Source organism: Zootoca vivipara, chromosome 5, assembly GCF_963506605.1.
Source record: "Zootoca vivipara chromosome 5, rZooViv1.1, whole genome shotgun sequence".
NCBI classification, from domain to species: domain Eukaryota; kingdom Metazoa; phylum Chordata; class Lepidosauria; order Squamata; family Lacertidae; genus Zootoca; species Zootoca vivipara.
Window position 1 is genome coordinate 67823596 of NC_083280.1, and position 24960 is coordinate 67848555.

Below are 24960 nucleotides of genomic sequence, written 5' to 3' on the forward strand. Positions count from 1 at the left end.
TTATACAAGTGCCACATAATGTTCATTTCTCACTTGTAAGACTTTCACTCTGGAACTCCCTTCTCATTAGGAAGGCAGCTTTGCTGTATTATTTTTGGAAGATGCATAAATATTTTCTGTTTAGGAAAGCCTACCCAGCCATGTAAAGCTGATGCATATTTTAATCTGTAATTTTAGCTTAGAATATTATAATTGCAACCGTTTGCTTTATTCTTATGGAATACTTACAGGAAAAAACTTGCTTTTAACATTCATTCTATTGACAATTTTTTGTACGCTTTATATTATTTGTTATGGGTTTTGTTTACACATAAGCAATATACACATTTTGCTAAGTGAAATAGAAATAAAATAAACAGCCTCTTTCTCCTTGGTCCCTTCTTTTATCATTTCCTTCCCCATACCACCCATTGTTTCTCAACCTCTTGCTTTGCATCTCTCTGCCGTCCGATTCTGTACCACCCGACTCTTGGCCAACTGGCCCTTGTCTCCCGACTCCATCTCTGCTTTGTGCCTATAGCACACAGTCTCTCCTGTTCTTTGGTCCTGTGCATTGTTCTCCACACCTAAGAGTTCATTTTGCTTTCAACTATGAGACATCACTCCCCCTCCCCCATTTACGGCAGGACTTTAACTCCAAAGGCCAAATTATTGCTTTCCTCTCAGAAAAAGGACTGCTCCCTGGCATTCTGTTATGGAGAACTGCAGTTTCTGAACACTTAAGTGGCAATCTTATACTTTCTTACCAGACAGTAAGTCTCATTGAACTTAACGGGAGCTACTTCTGGTAAGGTATATACACTGTTAAGAAAGTTTGGAAGCAAATTACCCTGTTCAGCTTGATAACGGCAACCCGTTATCCACCAAAGAAGCAGGCTATAATGGGATAATGTATTGCAGTGTGAATAAACTGCCCTTCCAAACTGGCATACCTAATAGTAATGGCCCTCAAATAAAGTTATAATCAAGCAATTATAATCATGCATGTTGGCAACTGTAACTCAAAGAATCAATGAATCCCTTTTACCTAGACCCAATTCTGGCATTTCAAACCATGTTCTAAATACCTTGAAATGACGATCAGTGGTACTATACCTACAGTACATGACACAAGTTTCCCCCATTGGCACTTGAAACCTGACAAACCTTCAACTCTACTGCAATAGGTTTGGAAGTGCTTGTCACAGCAGGTGCTTTATGTTTTATAGTCTGCAACATGTTAAAACCACACACAGAAAACTAGGTCAAATATACCCCAATGCTACAGCCAAAGTGAAAAGGCATTCACAGTAAAAAGCAATACTCCTTTTTCACTTATTGCTTTAAAAAGAATCAAGAGCCCTTGGCCATATAGAGTAAGGTCAATGCTTTGCTTTAATTGCCCTCAATAAAATCACATAGTGAATAAGATGATATCATGGTGCTATGTTACCATGTTTTGCTATGATCAGTGTAATTGAGGGCAAATTAAGGCATCTGAGACTGAGGACAGTTGCTTCGTGATCCTAGTCATTCGGTGATGGTATTGTAAACAGGACGGCATAATAATTATACTCCATCAATCCTATTTTGCTGTGCAATTTGCAGGTTCTACAATGGCATATGTTCTCTCTCTAATCATATACTTCTTGCACATCCATCTTGCATATTCCTTGATTATATCAGGTGGCAGATTTACAGATGTTGCCCATTTTGGGCAAAAGATCCATGCATTGCAGGGAGTTGGACCAGATTACCCTCGTGGTCCCTTCAAACTCTACGATTTTATTATTCTAATTACAGTGCAACATAGAATACCTTCTGCCAATCTATTTATATCCTCCCCTTTTGCCTCTTCCTTTGTGACATGCGTTCTCTCTCTCTTTTATAAACTGAGAATCTTCATTTTGTTTTAGTAACAGGAAAGTTCACTGTGACAAAATGTTAATGGCTTCTTATTGCTACTGCTTCTCCTTCTGTTCTTCCTACTTCAGGATTAGTACCAAGCAGAGATCAGTAGCATTTGGGGGGAGGGGTTGCACCAGCTCACATACACCTTCCTTTGCTCTCCAGGCTAACACAGAGGTGAATTGTTGAGCTATGATTTGACGCAGGTGGTGCTGTGGTCTAAACCACTGAGCCTAGGGCTTGCCGATTGGAAAGTTGGCAGTTCGAATCCCCACAATGGGGTGAGTTCCTATTGCTTGGTCCCAGCTCCTGCCAACCTAGCAGTTCAAAAGCACGTCAAAGTGCAAGCAGATAAATAGGTACCACTACGGCAGGAAGGTAAAAAGTGTTTCTGTGCACTGCTCTGGTTTCGCCAGAAGCGGCTTAGTCATGCTGGCCACACGACCCAGAAAAACTGTCTGCAGGCAAACGTTGGCTCCCTCAGCCATTAAAGCAAGATGAGCGCCACAACCCCAGAGTCGTTCGTGACCGGACTTAACTGTCAGGGGTCCTTTACCTTTTTACCTTTTTTTAAAGAGAGAAATATTGGGGGGGGGGGAGAGAGCACATGAATCACAGGCTAGCTCCTAGTAATTTGCGGGGAGAATCCTAAAGTGGTGGGGGGAACTAATATCCAAACAGGGACACAGGTAACTGACCACAATAACATATTTATATAGCTACCAACAGATAATTATTCCCTGGGTGGTTTACAAACCAATAAACATTTCTACAAAATGTAATTAAAATACACAAAGAACAATACAACACACCCACACCCACCCACCCACAAAACCCAAAATATATTTGGTGTAGAGAGAGAAAATAGCATAATTAAATTATAATGAAAAAGCCTAGGTGAATTTAAAAAACTCTTCAGGTGGGGTCAATAACAGCATTTTTTAAAAATCCAGAAATCAGAGAAGGTGCCAAATGAGCTTCTCCACAGAAGCTATTCCCTCTGGAGAAGCGAATGTTGCACTTCCAAGAACACCCTCTCCCTAGTATCCACCCACATCACTTCATTTGGCAGGGACACTCATACCCAGGCACCAGAAGAAGGTCTTAAGGTTTTGATAGGCATACACACTAAAATACTATACACTTGTTTACTACATAAACTCATTTGCCTCCTGATTACAAGATTCCTGAAATCTCAAAATGAAAATGCCCTGTTTGTCCAGACCAATGATATGAAACTGAATTTAGGAAGCACTGAAGTATGCTTAAACTGTTGCCCACAAATTTAAGTTAGAATAAAATTACACTCGAAAATTGAATAATCTCTGCCAATACTGAAATTAATTCTATTCCTGAAGAACAGCACAAGCACAGTGCCCCAAAAGGCTCAAAGAAGATACAAGAGAAGAAGCTAAGGAATGCCTGGCATGCTTTCATAATATATTTTCTTGGGGCTTTTTTATTATATTTTATTGGGCTCATGCTTTCCAAATTCTGACAGCCACAAAATATCAGCACCAGTAAACAATTTTCTGATTCTTACCAATTTAAAAGATTTCCAGAATATAACCCTATAGAGAGAGTGCAAAATGACTTGTCAAATATTTGTATAAACTTAGCCATGTTTTTTTCTGTTCTGTATAAAGCTTATCTCCAATTTGTTGCTTTACACTTGACAGATGAAAAGATTAGGCTGCTAGCTACTGTGCTATGCAGTGAGAAAATTCAAGGCAACTTGTCTTCACTTTTCTTTTCCAAATTCAGCTAACACTGGCTGGTACAAGTTGAAAATGTAAGTGAGTAGATTATCTCCCCTTCTCAAAGCGCTAGAAGTGAGGGCCATCCAAAGAAGCTGAATGTTGAAACATTCAGGACAGACAAAAAGACAGACTTCTTCATACAACACACAGTTGAACTATAGTGTGGCAAGGGAGACTCCTCTTATGGAGAAAGTGCGGCATAGCCCTGCCAAGATTCTGACACGTGTCCTTAAAACCTCGAAAGCCATGGTCCAGTCTTTGTCCTGTAACCCATAGCCATATTGATACATTTCCAGTGACTAAGACACTTCTTTCCATCTCATCTCCTTTGCCAGTCATAAAAATCACTATGATCACCCATCCTAAGCAAATCAGAGCCATGCATTCCTCATAGGGGTCATAGCTGCCAAGTTATCCCTTTTTTTAAGGGATTTTCCATTATGCTGAATAGGCTTCCTCGTGAGAAAAGGGACTATATTACAGAAAGCAAAGATGAAAAAACTGCAAAAGTCCTGCTTCTAAGAAAAAAAAAACTATCAAAATAACTATCAATGCAAAGAATCTTAATCCAGAAATATACATATGTGTTGCTATTGTTTTACTGATGGAATGCCATAGATGCACTTTGTCATACTTACATTTATTGCCTGCACAAAACTTCAAGTGAGTCATGTTTTCTTCCAAACAAGCCCAAGCTGCTATGTTCCAAGATACTGGAACATACAGATGGTAAAGCTAGCACTCTTCAGCAGATGAGTCAAGCAGGAACTGGTAAGCTCCAATGTGTGATACAGATCCAAGATGCAGTGCATTAAAGCACAAAATGCCAGAGTCAGAAAGGCCAGAAAATAATTAATAAGCAAGAGCAGTCAGATGCAGAGCTTTCAAGACCCTGGAGAGGTCAGCTGATGTTGATCACTTGTTCAGCTCCACTATACCTCCTGATTCTGACTACACATGCTCACCAGCTGAGGAGCCAAGAGCCTTAAAGGAGAAGGCAGTGTTTCTCAAACTTGCATCTCCAGTTGTTGTTGGACTACAGCTCCCATCTTCCCTAGCAAGCAGGACCATTAGTCAGGGATGGTGAGAGTTGTAGTCCAACAACAGCTAGAGACCCAAGTTTGAGAAAGATTGATATCAGAACATCATCCTGACGGCAAGCTCTCTGTCACTTCTCCTTCTACACACCCACCTGGTGCACTGCCTGCATTGATGAGAAGGAACTTGGAAATGTGAAATCCCTGGTGGGGAAGTCCTGGCTCAAGGAGTCCCCCAGTTCAGTAGTTATGTGATCTGCGGGCTGGCTGTCAGGTTCAAGCTTCCTACTGAGGGCCGAGTCCAGTGTCCCCATTACTGGTGCTGTCTCACTCAAGCAGACAGGATCCTTGCTGTACACATCTGAATCATGGCAAGACAGCTGTAAGGGGCTGTCATTGAAGACTGGAACCTTCAAAATGCAGTATTCATTCATTCATAAGTGTGGGTTACAATGATATACAATTATGAAACCATCGAATTTCAAAACAGGTAAAATCATTCAAAATGGACAGAACAGAATGAATTCCACAAAAGAGGTGGGTCTCACATAACAAAGGCAGTAAAGTGCCTTCTGATGAGTCCCAGAAGCACATTATATTCAACATCTGCACTGTATTCTTTTAGTATCTTGATGTAAATCAAGCTGTTTGAAAAAAAAGTAACAACAACCACAGACAACTCTACATAAATAAATAAATACAAGACACCTACTACCTGGCACTGAAATACAAATCACTTTGATGTATGTTTTCCATTATTACAGGAGAGTAGAAATTATTATGTCGATTTGTCAACATCATGATGCACAGAATTTGGCACTTCTTTTTCAACACTGAATTTTAAACTGTAGCTCAACATTTGTAAATTTTCATATAAATCAGTAACATATTTTTAATGATTTCTTTTGAAAGTAGCTGCGTGCCTAAGCTTTCGTAATACAGCCACCTTTTTTTTTTATTACATCTCTCTCCCAATTTCTTGTCCAATGTGTTTGGTTGACTGACAACAGAATTCTGTGGGTGTCTACTCAGATACAAGTCCCACTGAGTTCAACTGGACTTACTGAGTGGAAAAAATTAATAGGAAGTAAAGCTGAGTGGAAAAATTAACAGGAAGTAAAGGAGAAAGCCTGGAGAAATAGAAACAGAGAAATAAGAAAAACACAATGTAAAGATAAAATGAAAAGGAGAGAAGCAGAGAGGGACAGAGGTCAGTTCTCAATCTGATGGCTTTTGTAGTTAGCACTTCTAATTAACCCAAGCTGCTTGCGGATATCTAAGTAGTGGCTATATTCAGGGTAGAAAAGGGCATGTGGTCAAAGACACACCTCTTGCACTTTTTAATGGGCATGAGTCTGGGGCACTTGGCAATAGAAATCTCATCAACTCGAAGTTAACAAGCACAACTTGTTTACCAGCTCCTTTTATAGCAGGCTTAATGACAGTAGTGTCCAGAGACAGCATTATTGAAAAATGTGAAAGATCAGCGCCTGCAATTCAGTCATTCATAAAGCCATTCTTATTCTAGTGTTCCAACTGGATTTCGTCCTTGCTTCTTTTTGCCATAATGGATTAAGACAACTTTAATAACCTTTATAGAAAAAAACACTCAATAGTCAAAAGTAAAACAAGTTTCCTTTCTTTATGACTAATAAACCATTAAATGTTTCAATATCTTTTCAAGTTGCTCAGGGAGCTGTAAGAAAGCTACAATTGTCTCCTTCCCTAGGGTAACCTAATTACAAATAATTTGACTACAGCCAGTACGCTTATTGTGTGGGTCTCTTAGGAAATCTGTTAAAAATTGCCATTCAATTGTATTTTGTTTCATTTCTCTCAAAGTGTTGAAAGGACCCAATAGTACTAATAAAAAAATAGCAACAGAAAGACAAAAAAATATTTCTTATTTTTAAAATGTCGGGTTCTTTAAAGAGAAATGTGTAAGCATCCCAGTGGAGTTGTCTGATGCTTTTTGATTTTTTTTTTTTTATGGAAAGCAGTGCCTCATAGCAAGAGACTTCATCTTTTGCTAATAATTGCTAAATGAGTTCCACTTTTAGCAACATTGCTGAATTTCTGGATGCGTTTGGTAATTTGGTACAAGTAGTATTGAATATTTGAATGCTCCCCTATGAAATAAACATGGAAATATATAATTTCTTTGTATATCAGAAGTAAGTTAGGCTAGAACCTTCTCTCTATTTTTGTAGTTGTTTCATTAAAAAACTGAGTAGTGCATTTGAACATTAAATCGTCACACCCGATATGCCATATGAACATGTTGATCATGTAACCCAACAGTTATTCTAGGTTATTTCCACATACATAATGGAAAATGATTTATAACTCATGCTTAACCGGAACAGAATGTTCATGCTGTTTCATTGATTCAACTCACAGAGTGGTGGATTTTACTAATGCACTTATTTTGATGACCTAGTGGATTACTATCAACAATGGAACAGCAGTATCTACTTCCTATATCATCTTCATAACTCATTATTTGAACCTCCATTACTGAAGACACCTGATTATGCACACACCGCAAAACGTCATATCTATGAAAAGTAATGCAAACAATGTTCCTAGTAAAAGCATGCTATGTCAGGCCAATGGCCCATCTAATCCAACATCTGTTTGTCACACTGGCCAAGCATATGAATATGGGAAGCCTGCATGCAGAGCCCAAGCATTTGCCCGCCCTGCAGCTTCCAGCCACCAGCATCCTGAAGAATACAGCCAAAGACCATGAAAGAAGAGCAACAGCCGTCATGGTGAGTAGCCATTAATAGCTTTTACCTCAGTGAATCTGTGTAATCCTCTTTTAAAGCCATCCAAGTTGGCAGCCATCAATGCCTTTGGTGGAACTATGCCATGTGAAGAAATGCTTTCTTTTGTTTGTCCTTAATCCCACAACATCCAACTTCATTGGCTGTCCACAAGTTTTACTGTTAATGTGTGAGAGAAAACCTTTCTCTATGCACTTTCTCCATGCTATGCATAAATGTATACACTTTTATCAGGCCACCTTTTCTAACTAAAAAGCCTCCATCCCCTTGATTATTTTAGTTGCCCTTTTCCGAACCTTTCCCAACTCTACAATGCCTGTTTTTAAGACCAGAACTGTGCACAATATTCTAGGTGTGGTCACACCATAGAGTTGTATAATGGACACTTTCCCCTTCCTGGGTGGGCACCTGTTGTAGCCTCTCATGCTTGGCTGCCATCCCGGGAAGTGAGAACAAAGTGCACATGGCCAAGCAGCCGTTGGTGGAATTCCCCCTGGCTGCCTGGACATCTGGCTCGAGTTCCTGCCACCTGCTGCATCTCAAATGGGCCAATCAGTAGTCACCCCTGCAGGGTGTGCCTCACAGGCTAAAAGGGCATTGGCTGCATGCATGCCCTTGCAGCCAGTGAGGCATAAAAGCTGATGGCACTGTCCTGCCTCAGTGCAGTCAGCCTTACGACAGCCAACTCAGTGGGCTGATGTTTTGGGGAGGTCATAATCCTGGCAAATTCCCGCAGCGATTCCAGTCCTCCAGCTGGAGGCTGGAATGGATATGCCTGAGCCAAAATTTCACCTACATCTGTAATGAATAAAGTTGTGGCCATTTTAAATCCAGATCGATGTCTGCCTGAGTTAATTAATCATATATTACACATAGACACTGACTCAGAGCGGGCAGCACTGCGACTAAGCCCACAATGACATTATAATATTGGCAGTTTTAATGCTGTGATCATTCTCTGCTCTGGTCTTAGTACTATTGCATTGTTTTTCTTCTTTAATTTGTTGTAAACCATTCTGGAATCAAAACATTGCATACTAAATGTGTAAAATGAATAAAAATACAGGGGGGGTGAATCTATTTCCAGTGTCCTTGTACAACAGTAACCCACAAATTTCACAATACTCTCTTTTGTCTAAGCAGGTGTAATTATGTAACAAAAAATAAAAAAATAAAAAATTTCCGTGATATGTATTTGTATAGTCAACACTTGATAAATGTCTATAAACAGAAATTCAAAATGAAATTTCACATGGCTGTTGAAAAAAGAGAAGGAAGCCACTGCTCTTTTCAACCAAAAGCTTCTACTGAAAGTACAAAGGTAAATTCCCTCTTTGTACTTCTCAGACATAAACAAACAGGAAGCAGTTAACACTTAATGAGAACTTTTAAAAATCTGGCCACAAGCCCAGTTTTTACTATCTGAGTCTGTAATCACTTACAGAAACTACAGAAAATCAAAACTTCAATTGCATAGAGCCTACCTGAGAAATTGATCAATTATCACCCTGAGTAAAGAAAAAAACTATGGGTATTGACTTTATTATATTATCATTCATAATTTTAAACTGCAGTAGAAGGAGGATGCAGAACATTAACAAGGAAGCAGGGCTGCATGGTTCATTAGTTACCAGGGCTGAATAAATAAGGAAGAGGGTATTTTCAACAAATGTGCAACTCCCCAACCTCTTACACGGTGGAATATTATCAGACTACTTGGCCCATGTTCCATGTATTTTGGGCACAGATAGTTAAATATGTTGTGATTTAAGTACAACATAGAGCTAGACAGAAGCCTCCTAGTCACTGGAAATTGATATTATTGTGGGTTTCAGGGCAAAGACTGGATCATAGCTTGGGAGGTTTGGGGAGGTTCAGAATCTTGGCAGGGCTGTGCTCCGCTTTGCCACTAAGAGGAACCTCTTCATCTTCTTTTAGAAACACCAGGCAGGTATAAAGAGATCACTACTTCGCCCCAAAGACCACACAAGGCATTTTATCCATGCAGGAGGGTGGAAGCAGCAGGTGAGGTGGGCAGGTATGGGAGGAGCAGGTGAAAGGCAGTGGCTGGGGCAGGGAGAGAATAAAACCAAGCTCTCTTTTAAAAGGTGGGCAGGAAAGAAAGAAAGAAAGAAAGAAAGAAAGAAAGAAAGAAAGAAAGAAAGAAAGAAAGAAATGAAAAGAAAAGAAAAGAAAAGAAAAGAAAAGAAAAGAAAAGAAAGAAAGAAAGAAAGAAAGAAAGAAAGAAAGAAAGAAAGAAAGAAAGAAAGAAAGATCTACCTCACCAAAATAAGAGTGTCTATCCCAAATTCAAAACTGGAGAATATTCAGTACAGATGCATATGGAGCAGTTCTAAAAGCTACCACTAACTGTGCTGAGATATTGTGACATCTTAAACAGACCAAACCAGCATTTCAGGACACATGCCTTGCATTCACAAATCATCAGGAGAAATAAAAAGAAAATATAACAGAAAATATTTATCTTTGGGAGGTAGATGTGCTCTGCTGCAATACAGAAAGTATCAGGATAGGAGAAATACAGACTTGTGGTGTTGTCTTCAGTCCTTAAAACAGATAAAGATGTAGCTCATATAGCTACACAGAGAGACTGTCTCATCACAGTGACACCACAATTTTCAAATAACCTCTTTAATTTGGGAATATCCTTATCACAGCTCTAGCAAGTGTCTCCTAATCATGAGAGCTATCATTAAAGCTGAGGTTCAAATTTTCACATTAGGCTGGAAGATTCTTGAAACACTTTTGAATCCTACAAAAAGTGAAAGCTATTCCTGATATTGTATATTCTTATGTAACATTTGTGTGCTATATAACAATTGATTAATTTCCACCCCCTTGCTTCTAAATATGCTGCTTAAAACACGGACTTCTATATTTTGTACTAAGATGCATAGGTGAAAAGTTATATTAGAGAAGCAACAGTGCAAAATCCCATTAGATAAGAATGAGAACTTTGTACTATAGTTTAACTCAGGCATCCCCAAACTGCGGCCCTCCAGATGTTTTGGCCTACAACTCCCATGATCCCTAGCTAACAGGACCAATGGTCAGGGATGATGGGAATTGTAGTCCAAAACATCTGGAGGGCCAAAGTTTGGGGATGTCTGGTTTAACTCATATCGCTTCAAGAAAATAATTTCTTCTAAACTGAGGCTAGCAATTCTGTAGTATGCTAAATTGTTCTCTCATTTTGTTTTTACTCGGCTGTTCTTAACAATTGAAACAGAAAAGTAGCAGGGCACAGGGCTTTGCATCTGTGCGTGCGTGCGTGCGTGCGTGCGTGCACACACACACACACACACACACATGGATATATGTATTCTCTCTCTCTCTCTCTCTCTCTCTCTCTAACTTTTGGTTCAGAGAACAGATTCAAATGGTTATCTTCTTGTTTCTCTATATCCCCCTTCCCCAACTTGGTATCCAACACAGGGCCGTCTCAAGCCGGTCGGGCGCCCTGGCACCCTGGCATGGAGATCGCTCCGGCACCCCCGCCCTAGTGGGCGGGCGCAGCACGCAGCACGGCTTCCATGTGGCTTTGCCGCGCAGCGCCCTCCTGCCGGCCCAGCGCCCTGGCACCCCCGAGACTACCCCTAGAGCCGGGCATGATCCTACATATGTTTTGAACTACAATTCCCAACAGCCACAGACTGGAGTTCTCAATTGGGTGTAGTGGGACTATATGTGTGGCATATAGTGAATAGAGCTATTGTGGTTGGAAGTGCTGCTCATCCAGCACAAGAAAAGCCATCCAGCACAAGAAAAGCCATCTCTCTCTCTCTCTCTCTCTCTCTCTCTCTCTCTCTCTCTCTCTCTCTGTGTGTGTGTGTGTGTGTGTGTGTGTGTGTGTGTGTGTATTCTTTGCTGGCCATGGCAGCCATTTTGTACTACCACACATGGCAATTTTATAAAGATATGAGAACTGGCACAATATTTTCTACCAAAACACCACTGCCTAGATTCATTGCAAAACCACCAAAAATAACCTTCACCCCCCCCCCATCTAAAATTGGCATCTAGTAATTTAGGACAAACAAATCCACAAATAACTCTAATACTCCATTAAAATGAAAGCACTTCAGTGAATAAATAATCTGCTCTTTCAGTTTCTCCAGTGATTAAGGGCTTGACTCATGAGACATTTATTTACTCGCTAGCCATTGCTAGTCATGTGAGTAAACAGCAAGGGCTGACAAGCCTGACCTCTTGAGGAAACTGCTTTGTGTTTTAATAATAACATCTAAGCAGCTCTCTCAAGCATTAAAGAATATGTGAACTTTTACAGTCATTTAACTCAAAACTGATTGTGCCACAGACTCTAGAGTTCTGATTACGTTTTTGCTCTTCCTCCCTAGTGTTTGGAACCCATCAAGCAGGTTAGGTGGTGTCTCCTGGGACAGGTATGTCTGGTTAAAGAGGTTGGAAGGACTCCCACAGCTAGCTGAAATGCGGTCATCGCAGCATGGCTTGTGAGCAGCTCTCAGCCATGGAATTTAATATGTGGTGATGAAAGAAATACTGATTTGGGCAGGAAGGTCACATAACTTACATTAAATGGTAATCATGACTCCAACTATGCCCCCCCCCATTATTTCAGCTATTCATTGGGTGGGTGCAACACAAATGTTGTTGGCATCCATCTGTTTCAGGAAACAATGGAGGAATGAGCATTTGGGGGGTGAAATCAAACTGTTGGAAGGTTACAGCACCTGCTGTGGCTGTGGAGACCAATACAGGAGAGACATGTTTTGTTGCAGCTGGGGCTGATGAAGGCATCATGTTGTGCTGATGCATATGCACGGTGGCATTTATTCTGTCTGAGCTCCTCCAAGCTGAGGTCTTTCCTCCTCTGGTTACTGCTATGCATGTATGACCTGACTGCCTGCCTCCATGCACTGCGGCCATCAGCAAGGGATTTTCACATGGAGGGGCTGATGTTGCCAACCTTCACGTCACATTTGCAGACATCTTTGTAACACAGAGATGGTGTCTGCCAAAAGAACTCCTGCCTGAAGTCAGCAAAACAAAACCCTCCTAGAAGATTTTGAGGGAAGGAAATAAAATTATCCAAAAATAAAAACAGAAGAGGGTTTTCACATGCATTATAAGGTTGTTGTTTTTTTAAAAAGAAAAACCTCACATTGTACACCATGGTGCAAGACTCTCCCCAACACTTCCTATCATTCACACTTCTTGGAATGGAATGGGAGCAAAGCCATGCTATGCTATATATCACATTGGCCCCAAGGCATTCTGGATAGTGTTGCCAGTAAAAGTGAAATGTTGCTCTTTGAACAACTTCACACTGCCACACTTCTTGGTGTAACCCACTAACATAAGTGGCAAACTCCTCTAAAAAAATTGCAACAACATTCTCTCCCACCTCTAAGAAAGTCACAAAAAACAGTGTGCTGGGTTTCAGAGCAATAGTATTTTTGGGAAACTGGGGGGCAAGATAGATTTCAGCCCAACATCCTTTCCTATCTTGAATTTAGAAGAAGGACTCCCTGCCAATGAAGGTGAAAGAATGAATTCTTTTAACTTCTGCATTCTTTAATTCAGCAAGCTCTTGCAACACTGAACACAAACACAGTTTAGACCTTTGCGTCGAAAAGCTTTGCTGAATGTCAAGCACTTTAATATGGATGTCTTGAAACCCTGTGAGTGAGAGCACAGTAGAATTCAAAGCTAAAATGATTAACATTCAGTTTTCTCAAAGATACTCATACTTTGGAAAATCACCTTATAAAAATCACAGTTTATAAGAAATTAGCCACTAGAGATTGAATGTCTCTTATGTCTTAAGACATTTTCCATTACCCAATCTGCTTCATCTCACTTTTCAAATAATTGACAACGATGATTTAAGTGTCCCTTTTTTCTTCCTTGTCTCAGCTGAGATAAAATTCTGTCCTAGTTTTTCTGACTTGTCTATATAATATACAGTGTGTATGTGTGTGTGTGTGGGCGCATAATCAGCTTCTAAAACTACACCATGAAGATATTTGATTATGTTTGACAATTATGTATCTATAATGCAGTGTCATTTAGAAAGGGTGAAATATTTACATTCCTCACGAGTTTTTATTTTCCTTAGTGGTTCTGATATTGCAACAATAACAAACAAAAACATCATTTTGTCTTCAGCTCAGAAACATTTGCGTAAGATGGAAAAACACTTAAAAGTGTTACTATTAACTAACAATCCACATGGGGCTTTTTCCATTTTTATTTTTCATTGAATAAGTTTTATTTAACATTTTTTTTAAGTTTTAGCATTGCTAACTATTAACAAAACTGAAAGCAATCAATACATGAAAATTAAAGTTAAGTTTGGAGGGGGGGGGAGAAAACTGACCAAATGAGCTCTATTTCATAATCCAATAATTTCTCCAGAAAGTCAGTGAAGTCATTGTTCCACTTTAGTAGTGGCTAGGGAAGACTTTGCCACATGGAAAGATCAGACAATAGCCAAAGACCCCAGATAGCATGTGAAGGAACTGCTGAAGCGACCCCCAGATCCAGTGCAAAACTTAACTCATCCTTCATGCTTTCCTCCCAATATTTAGAAGAAGCGCAGGGATTATGTCATGTTCCATGCGAATTCTTGCCAGTGAGGAGAAGAGATGGCTCAAGCAAGGGAAGTATAGAAGTTCCTAGTTTCCCAGTCAAGGCACCTTGGAGGAAAACCCAGGTGTGGGTTTAATACCATAGATAGCTGCTGAGGTCTTGGAACAACTGCTGGGTAACCACTGGAGGTCCCACTTCCTGAGGTCTGCCTCCTGGCCAGTTAAAAGGGCTCCTTCATGGCAACAGAACTCCCAATGGTAAACACTTCCTCCTCAGTGTTCTCCTAATCTTAACTCTAATAGGAGCTTCTGGACCAGCCATCAGAATCTGGCTGCAGAGGCTTTCATAGTGTTACTTTTTTTTAGAATGTCAAAGGAGGTCGGAAGCAGTAATGTTTCTGAATACCAGTTCCTGGAAATCACAGGAGGTGAGAGTCTCTTTTGTTCAAATCCTGCTTGCAGGTTTCCCACTGACATCTGGTTGCCCACTACAAGAGCAAGGTACTGGACTATATGGGACACTGGTCAGTTCCAGCAGACTTTTGTTGTGTTCTTATATTTTTAATCTGCACCATGTATGTCACCTCTTCTGTTGTATGTGTCTAAATCTGTGCAAATAGATTTAAACACCCCATACACAAAGCTCAGTCTAATTGCTCACTAGTACAGTATTTATGTCAGTTCCATACTGATGGCCTTAAATGAGTAATGTGTGTGTTTGGGGAGGAATCTAGCTTTCTCCATAAAAAGTTTATTTATTTGGTAACATGGAAGCAATTCTTACTTGTCACAGATGAGCAACTATTTAGAAGACCATCTATAAAGAATTGTCTGTACAAATGACCACTTACTATGCATATATAACTGATCTTATCTTCAACTTGTGCACAAACAACTAAGCTTCTTCCCGATTTCTGCCCTCAAAAATGAATGCGCTGATTTGTAAAAAAAAAACAAAAAAAAAAACACAAGAGTTTTTTATAGAGTTGGAACTGTTGCCAAATTGACCTCTAATGGTAAATGACTAAATGAATATATCCATAAAATCGCACCCAAAGTTTTTAACCTCACAACAGAAAATGGGCTGTTTATTGTCTAATAAAATAAACAATGCTGTAAAAAAACCGCAACAAATTGAAGTGCACTAGGAATGCAGATTATATTACTTCTATACCATATTTTTATTGCAAAATGAAGCAGCAGCCCAGAGACATTTCTATAACGCAAGTGCTTCATTATAATCTAATAACTTCCAAAAGGTCACATTACTTTTATGACTTCATTTATGCTACAAAAAAGGTCATTCAGTGTAGGGGCATTAAAATGAGTTTACTTTGGAGGGCAAAATGTGTTCAGATGATAGATATTTAGGGTGCATTCTGCTTTGTGGTACAATGTACAATAAACTGAAGCCAACTTGTGTTTTAGTAGTTCTAGAATGCCATCAGGTTTGCAAGGAGTACACCAATTCCCCATTATTGACAAAAACTATAACAAGAAAAGTCCATGCACAAATCTTTTTTTCTGTCATAACTTTTCAAAAAAGAGATGTGCTTGTGCTGGGTGGAAGGATTAACAAGAACCAAGGATGGAGATGGCACAGCTGAGATAGAGATGGCAGTGGGAGGGATCCCTTTCAGATGCTGAGTTTCCAGTTCCACTGCACTCTTTGATCCTGCCGGCACACACTGACCTTTCACCCTGTCTTTGTACTGCCACACTTTTTAGGCATTTGGTTATATTAATAGAAGATATCTCCTCTCCTTGCTACTTATTTCCTCTCCCTTCATCCAAGAGTAAAAGAACTGGAAGCCTCAAGATAATGATTACTTGGAGACGAGAAAAGTTGACAAAATTGTGGCAGTTTGGTAAGATGACTCTGGTATATGCTGTTTTACTTGACCCATGCCACTGTTGCTATCTTGATCTCTCCACCACTCTAAGAAGAGTAGGAACAGTAAATTTTCTCTATTTGCTGCTTTTTCACACACGCTTCACCCTTTCTGTGAAAAGTGCTGGCTTTTTAGCAGAGGTCTTGATTGATAACATGCTGGGGTACAACCTTCAAAATGTTAAAGCGGGCTTCCGGGTTCAGCGCCAGCGTCGATCGGCGGGGTTTCGTCTCGTCTCCGAGACGGCCCGTCTCTGCTAGGAGTGGGGAGGGCAGCGAGAGCAACGCTGCGCCCCTTAGAACCTCGGGAAGGGCGTCCCGAGGGCAATTTGCTCGGCACAGACCCAATCCGGACTCCCCAACTCTTCGGTTAGCTCTAATAAGAGCTCCGGAGCGAGGAGGGTAGAAGTCGCGGGGGCCATTTTGAGCGGCAACGTTATTCTAGCAGGGAGAAGCTTCAAGCCGAAGGCGGAGAGCGCTGGATTCTTCCGAAAATAAAACGATTGGAAAAGACTGTAAGTAACCTCACGATTTGGATTATAAAACAATTTGGTCTGGGAGAGAGGGGAGAAAAGAGGAAGCCACCCCCCCCCACGGCAACAAAGAGACAGTAAATAGAAACCCGAAGCCATAAACAGAAGATTTGTAATTCAAAAGGATCCCTCAAAGGCATCAAAGAGAATATCCCCTTTGATGCAGGGTGAAAAGGGGAGAGAGACTGTGGTTTATGACTGCCCTGCAGCAATGAGGTAAAGCCTAAGAAAAACCTTTCTTTCCCTCGGGAGCCGGCAGCCTAGGCAATTCAGTGAGTTGATCAGGATTTATAAGTCAATTTTTACTTCACTTTGTATTTCTGGACTTTGTGGAATTTCTTTTTTGGCTTAAGTGCTTGTGAAATGTGAGTTCGAACTTTATTGTTAACAAGACTTGAAGAATGCAGCCAGCTTGTTAAAATGGAGTCGAGAAAATAAACTGTGATCATATTCCACCCCACGTGATAAGTTTTGACCTTGGCAGGACTGAAATATGTCAACAAAAAAGTGTTCCCCTGAGTTCCAGCGGTCTGTTTTGACCTTAATGTGGGAAACAAGAATAGAGTTATGTCAAGAGGAGACACGACGACAGGAGTTACAGCAGAAATTTCAGGAGGTGATGGCGGAATATGATTTTCTAGGAGATGAAGCTTTTGACACTGAAAAAGAGCAATGTGAGAATGACAATGATGGGGAAGGAAAAGATGAAGATGAGGACTGTGATGATTCAACACAAAATGAAACACACCATGAAAAAAATGATGACTCTACTCTACAAAAAGTTGGATGGAGTGCCCTGCCTTTGAGGGGGGCACGATTGGTATTATTGGAACTCCAGAACGCCCACAGGGAAGAAGGAAAAAATATGCAGAGAAGAGAAGAAATTCAGGGGTCCTGTATGGTGACCTGGATGGCAAGAGACTGTAAACAGGGGGTGGGGTGAAGGGAAAGTGATGTTGTGATTATAAGGATGGATTAACAGGTTTATAACTGGTCTGCTGATTTTGGAATTTGCTGGATTGGGGGGGGTGGAGCCGGTAATCGGGGATGTAAGGTTAAATTGAGAATAGTTATAGTTTTAAAAGTGAATGGATTTTGGAAAATGTGAAAATATGGAGGCTTATAGAGGGAGAAAAAAAAAAATTAGGCACGGGAAGAGAAAATGGGAGTTTGAATTTTCAGTGATTTGAATATTAGATGAAAAGGTTAACAATTGATTTATAAGTTGTATAAGATACAAAGGTGTATTTTTATAAAGTAAGAAACTGTTGCAGATGATAAAAAAGGGATGAAAACCGGGGAAGGGGGGGAGGGGAAGCCCATAAAATATGGTTTTTCAACTATGAATGCAAGAAAAATTTTTCTGTTTTGTATTGTTTTTTTCTTTTTCTTTTTTTTCTTCGCCCTTTCTTTTTCCCCTTTTTTTCCTATTTCTATTTTTCTCTTTTTTTGGTATAACAATAGATGGTTGGATGGATGTCCTCCTGCGTACTGCCCTGGTTTGCTGGAGCTCCCTGGTGGCAGGGGGGGGCTTTGGGGTCAGGGGAGGGGGAGGAGGACAGAAATCCAAGCATAAAATGGACCATTTCTGACTGTTCACAAACATGGGATACTTCTGTGGCAGGGGAGGACCCATGTGGGTGGGTAGGAAGGAGGTGGAAAAGGGGTGTAAGTATGTACCGTTTTTTTGTTTTTTTGTATTTTGTAAAATTAATAAAAAGTATGTCAAAAAAAAAAAAATGTTAAAGCTACGGAACTCTCATTATTACTTAGGGAATATTTACTATTTTGTCCTTGGTTTTTAGGCACAAGTTAATAAACCAATACTCGCTTTAAATTAAATTATTGCAGAGCCAAACCTTTCATGATAGATCCATTCTAACATTATAGGTTTGTATTTCTACGTTCTGAAAATGTCTTGTACTATTACGTTCACACTGTCTATGATTTTACAAGTATGTATTGATAAGTGCCTCTTTGCTATTATTATTAAGTATGGTTTTTGAGATCTGCATTTTAATGGAGGCTAAAAAAGCTTGCTGTTAGGTATAGAACGGGATTAATTTCATATACTGCAACTTGCCAGTCAGTATTCAGGGCAATGATGAAGTTGGAGCCAGTGTGGTGTAGTGGTTAAAAGCAGTAGACACGTAATCTGGGGAACCGGGTTCGCGTCTCCGCTCCTCCACATGCAGCTGCTGGGTGACCTTGGGCTAGTCACACTTCTCTGAAGTCTCTCAGCCCCACCCACCTCACAGGGTGTCTGTTGTGGGGGAGGAGGAGAAAGGAGATTGTTATCCGCTTTGAGACTCCTTCAGGTAGTGATAAAGCGGGATATCAAATCCAAACTCCTCCTCCTCTTCTTCTTCTTCTTCTTCTTCTTCTTCTTCTTCTTCTTCTTCTTCTTCTTCTTCTTCTTCTTCGTATGCAAGTCTGCACTGTGTTAAAAAAAGGTTAAAAGTGAATCCTCAGACTGCTTCCTTACAACTCAGGTGGTGTTTGCCCTGTTTAGGCTAGCTATAGCCATTACTGAACCAGGATAGTCTAGTCTCAGTTGTCCATGCTGTGAAAAGTAGAGTAAAAATGTTCTGTAGTAACTCTGTCTAAGACTAGAATAACTTTCTTTCTTTCTTTCTTTCTTTCTTTCTTTCTTTCTTTCTTTCTTTCTTGTTTTAAGTAATTGAATGGAAAGTAGATTCTTACTGGGATGTTTGCTCAATTGCACTCATTTGGAAATTATATATAAGGGCAAAACATTTTGTTATTTCTTTTTTGAAAGAATAACTGTGTTTGAATCGTATTGTATAGAAGTAACTGAATGTAAACATAGCATTACAAAATAAAATTAAGTGCCATTCTGTTTGACACTTAGCTTAAAAATATAATCTGAACTGCTCAGGTAGAAACAAAACCTAATTAGGGACTGGATCAAACAAAATGCATTAGTTTACTGTTGGCATTAATAAACCTCCTGAAATGTCCTTACAAAATCGGTTGAAGATTAAATCTAGTCTACTGCTGTTTTAAGAACATACAATTAAATTATAAATAATATAACCAGGGTTCATACTGCAGGTAACAGACTTTCCTCCCTTCCAATTAATTTGTATGGGAATAAACTCCATATTTTAACATCAGGTAGCTGTGCGTATTCTAAACTCCCATTGATTTTACTGGTGATGATGCTACAGTTCCCACAAATTCCCCAATGCTCTGGTGTGAGTTAGGTGTAAATTTTTCTCATGTTCATGTAAGGTATGTGACCTGCCTTTGATTGTCTCTGTATCATTGCTAGCACTATATGCCTGGTCAATTAAAGTACATTCCAGCAAAAAACAACAACAAACAAACCAATGGTGATCCAAGAACAGGAAGTTAAAAAATCTTGTGGTATGAGACCAGATACCTCAAATGCTGAACAAAGTTGTAGAGAGGAGCTATTTCCCTTTCACATTGCTCTCCATTAAGCCCAAGGGTAGAATCAATGATGCTTGCAATTTATAAAATGATGAATCAATAAGTCACACAAATGCAAATTGTTTTGTGAAATTTGAATAGCATTGGGTATTTCTTATTTATTTATTTGAAGGCAGAGTACATTTTAATCAATTAAAGGCCATGGAATCTGGCCTAAAGAAAGAGTATGAATAATTTACAAGTTTATCCACACACTGAAATGCTATTTTGAGGATGCTGAGCTAGATTTCCATAATGGAGTAATAGCATTTTCAATCAATGGTGTTGGGGGTGGCGAGGGAGGGAAACCAAGGATTAAATTGGCTAACCATTTTATTTCATTAGAAATATTATAAACACTATCTATTTCAGCACCGCATGAGGAAATAGGTTTTTGCATTCCATGATAACAATGCCAGAGAAGCAATGACCTGTAAAAGTTTTTCTTTAACCTTATAATATTACAAAATTAGAATCATAACCTTAATCAGATGCATGAAAAAATATTCAAATATAATTTTGTCCTTTAAACAGTTTCTATGAGAGTAATTTAGGGTTTTCTCGCCATCATGAATTAATGAAAACTTACACACAGTGAATTCGTAACAGATTTAAAAACTGAATTTTGATTATGTGGTATTAAAAGAGAACTCAGCATTTATATAAACAAAATGTTACGCAAAAGACTTAATAGTCCGGTAAGGTACAATTTTCATTTTAATGTGCATGAAGTTGATTGAAGTCATGAAACTAATCATGGAACTAATCAAAATTCAAATTGCAAGATGAACATATATGTAAAGATTTGCAGATTGCTCAGTTGACTGCAAGTGTACAGACTTTCCAAATTTCAGAGATATTTTTTCTTAAGTGAGCACCTGATTAAAAGTAGGAATTTAAAAATATGAATTACACATTAAAGACCCAGACTGTAAAACAGCTATTTGCTTTTCCTCATACTAAATTACATTTAATAATTTAGTGACACCCACTGGGTTGGGAGTACAAAAACCAGCATTTAGAATTTCAGAGAACATCAGTTAGTGTGGAGTATACAAATACTGTTAATAAATAAATAAATCTAGTTTCAGAAGCCTCAAATGAAGTGTAACATTGACATTTTTACACTTTTTAACTCTGCTGGCAATAATGTGAAGGATTGCATGGCTGCACAAAAGATTTCCTGGACTACAAGTCACCTTCTAAAAAAGTAAATATTGACCTGGACAATCCCAGCAGATGGTTTTGTGTATCACATGGATGTGAAAGTGGAATAGATGCTGCCATCAAGCTTGCAGCAATGTTTTAAATATATATCTATGCATTTTTATCATTGTTAGGTAAATGCTATGAGATTTTAATAGACTGAAATTTTTGCAATCATTAAGAAAGTAGCTACAAAAGGCAGAGCAGAAAAAGTGCACCACTGGAAATATAACAGTTGGGAATACTGGGGGGAAACGAATAAAACTATTTGTTTTCTTAGAAAGAAGAAGATGGGACTACATTTTGGCATAACATAAAGTTTGCAGTGTTTGTATCTATAGCCTTTGATAAAGTTGATTCAAACTGTGTGTCAGGAGCACAATCATAGTTTCACTCCTATATAGAGGGTTGGTACCAGAAGATAGCTTTGGGAGATTACTGTTTGGACCTCTTGTGTGTCTGTTATGGCATCAATTGTGAATATGATTCCCTACAAATGTGACTGGCCACTCTGGAATGGAAATCCAGCAAATAAAAGTGAAACCATGGAGAGTTTTACTCAAATGTGTCAACAACATCCTGTCCCCCAGTCCCCAACATTTCTGAATATTCCAGAAAATCATTTATGATTGCTGTAATCCCTTAGTATTGTCATGGTGATGAATACAAGTTTGCTAACATAAAGGTGATAACTTGTATACCGGTAAATGTGAAGAAAGAAGCAAATATACAACCAAAAAATCCACAGAAGAAGAAGAAGAAATAAAACCCTACTAAAGAGAGATCTGGTCTAAAGGCTTAATGAAAATACTGCAAAGCTTTCTATCATAGCCACTAGAAGTAATAGTATCAATGAAATTGTAATAAAAGATATATCAGGAGACGTCAGTACGTCAATCAAAAGGCACGAAATAAGAAAGCAGATGGAAGGGATAAAATTCAGTATTGCTAGTACTGTAGAAACATTTTTTAAAGTACACCCAAAACCTACCAGTATTCTTCAGTATCCAAAACATTTATCATTCTTCCTGCACTTTGGACCAAAGACATGTGGTAAAGTGCTTTTTTTCCTAGGAGGGGATGCTGATACAACTGCTTGCTGTGAGTGCAAGGGGTCCTATATATGCCTCTGCTCATTAAAGTCAACCATGTGTGTCTGGTGGGGAGAGGTGAGGAAAGCCCCATTGTGGAAGTGGAAATTCTTGCATGGAGCTCAGCTGACATGACTCCTTAGGTGAATCTCACCCCCTGCATGGACAACTGAGAAAAGAACAAGTACTCAGTCTCCACTGATTTTAGAATAAAATGCCAAGTATACACAGCGAGAGACTCCTTACAGTACTGAAAGCTGAGCTTACAGCCAAGAATAAAATTAATGCATTTTACACCTAGGCAGTCCTGGATCTGTCTTACTCAGTGGATTTAATTAAGGGGTCTGATGCTGGTTTCAATGTGCTTGATGGATTAACCTGCACAATCATGATGAAGTTCAGAATGCATCATCCAAATGCCATATTAGAAGGGCTATACACCTAAAGCTCTGAAGGAAGTAGACAATACACATGCATATGTGAACTCTGCAAAAATCTGCTAGCAGAATGCTGAAACTACTTCAGAACAATGGACCATCCAGTTCTCCAAGCAGTGATCAAGGCGGATCAGTGAAGAATTATGCCAACCAGTCTCAGCACGGATAAAAGAAATAACTGAAAGATGGAAATCCAAAACCCTACATGGGGAAAATGAAGAAAGACTTTGCAGAAGGAATGTGGGTGTAGCCTTATCAGTAAAATAGCTAAAAGCAGGTCAACTTAGAAGCACAAATTTAAAAAAAACAGATGGTTTTATTACAGATAGTCAAGACCAGGCACCCCCAAACTTCGGCCCTCCAGATGTTTTGGACTACAATTCCCATCTTCCCCGACCACTGGTCCTGGTAGGTAGGGATCATGGGAGTTGTAGGCCAAAACATCTGGAGGGCCGCAGTTTGGCCCTCACTACCAATAACAAGAAATGTATATATAACAAAAAAACACAGACAGGGCCATCTTAAGCATATGCGGTGCCGGGGTGCAAAGATTCCCCCAGGTTGCCCAGAGTTGTCAACCTTTTCTTATGGAGGGACCCCAAAGTTGTTGACCCTTTTTTAGGGAGGGCCGGTGAGGTGCGCATGGCAGAGCTGGCCTGGCCGGCCGCCTCAACAGCGACAGATGAACCTGAGGCGGTGGCGGCGGCAGTAGAGGAAGGTCAGAGCCAGGTACTGGGGGGGGGGGGCAGCAGAGCCCCAAGGCTCATGTGAGCAGTGTGTGCTGGGCAGGCCTCTCGACGGCCCACCAATCCCAGGAGCGCAGGAGGGCAGAGCCGGCCGGCTGCTTCAGCGCCTCGCTCGCCCTCAGGGAAGAGCTGCAGCACTCCAATTGGCTCTGCTCTGCTCGGCAGCGGCTGTCAGCTCTTCCCAATTTTCGGACTCCAAATCTTGGCCCCAGACTCTTGGCCTGGTGCCCATGAGAGCCCGACACCCAGGTGCCCTGCACCCCTAGCACCCATGCGTAAGACGGCCCTGAACACAGATACAGACACAAAGATAAACTAAACATTATATGAATTATCTGCCTTAGAGAAACCAGTTAGAATATCTCCACAGATTGAAACAATCATTCATAAATAGCTAGAGCACTAACTGAGCACTTTAGTTCCTGGGCAGAGCCATATGAGAGCAAAATCATGCTTAGTAACCCCACACAATCTAAGTCCCCTCTACTAGCATTCATGCACACATCTGTTGGAAGGGTCCTTCAGACATACAGCTGTATCAAAGACTTCCATGGGTCCCCCAATCTTGCAGGCTTCCAAGTCTTGTGGAAGCCTTTTTATGTACAGTGGTACCTTGGTTTACCCCTTCATGGATCACTGCCTTGTCGTGGTAAAGGGGCTTGAATAACTCCAAGAAGTTATGAGCTATGCCGTGCAGGGCCACCCAAGATGGACAGGTCATTGCTGAGAGTTTAGACTAAATGTGAGCCACCTGGAAAAGGAACTGGCAAACCACTCCAGTATTTTGCCAAGAAAACTCCATAGACGTAAAAAAGGAGAAGCTTTGAGAAGAAAGTGAGAGTTTCCAAGGCATGCTCTGGTTTATGGAGAGTCAAACACGACTAAGACGGTTAAACAAAAACCCTGGTTTAAGAACCGCTTAGTTTATGAACAACTTGGATTAAGAAAATTGCAAACCCAGAAGTAGGTGTTTTGGTTTGTGAACTTTGCCTTGGAAGCAGAACATGTTCCGCTTCCTGTTGAGTGTGTTCCATTTGTAAATTGGGTCCCTAACCCCTGCTGCTATGGAAAAGCACGCCTTGGTTTAAGAATGGACTTCCGAAATGGATTAAATCCGTAAATCAAGATACCACTGTATAACTGTATGCATGAAGACTGCTCCCTGAAGATGTTTAGGTAGTATGTACAAACACCAGGAGAATGTGCTTTTCATTGTGAAAGGAAGAGCAACCCCAAGCATATGCTCTATACGGAAGTAAAAAGCCTGTATAGCACTAATATACATAAACCCAACTGATTCATTTAGAACTACCCCTTAACCTGGGGGATGCAGGTGGCGCTGCGGGTTAAACCACAGAGCCTAGGGCTTGCCAATCAGAAGGTCGGCGGTTCGAATCCTTGCGACAGAATGAGCTCCCATTGCTCGGTCCCAGCTCCTGCCAACCTAGCAGTTCGAAAGCATGTCAAAGTGCAAGTAGATAAATAGGTACCGCTCCAGCGGAAAGGTAAACAGCGCTTCCGTGCGGTGCTCTGG

At 40.2% G+C, this 24960-nt stretch overlaps 1 protein-coding gene across 6 annotated transcripts in view; it reads right to left on the reverse strand.

The window, feature by feature from the left end:
- Positions 1-24960, reverse strand: part of PCDH15 (protocadherin related 15) — a 608113-nt gene that overhangs the window by 465982 nt on the left and 117171 nt on the right. Inside the window, exon 1 of one of the 6 annotated variants that reach the window (XM_060274883.1) lies at positions 4286-4475. The exons of the other annotated variants lie outside the window; for them this stretch is intronic. The gene's annotated coding sequence lies outside the window, so the exon portion shown is untranslated. Of the gene's footprint in view, positions 1-4285; positions 4476-24960 lie in introns of those variants that run through there. 6 annotated transcript variants of the gene reach the window in all.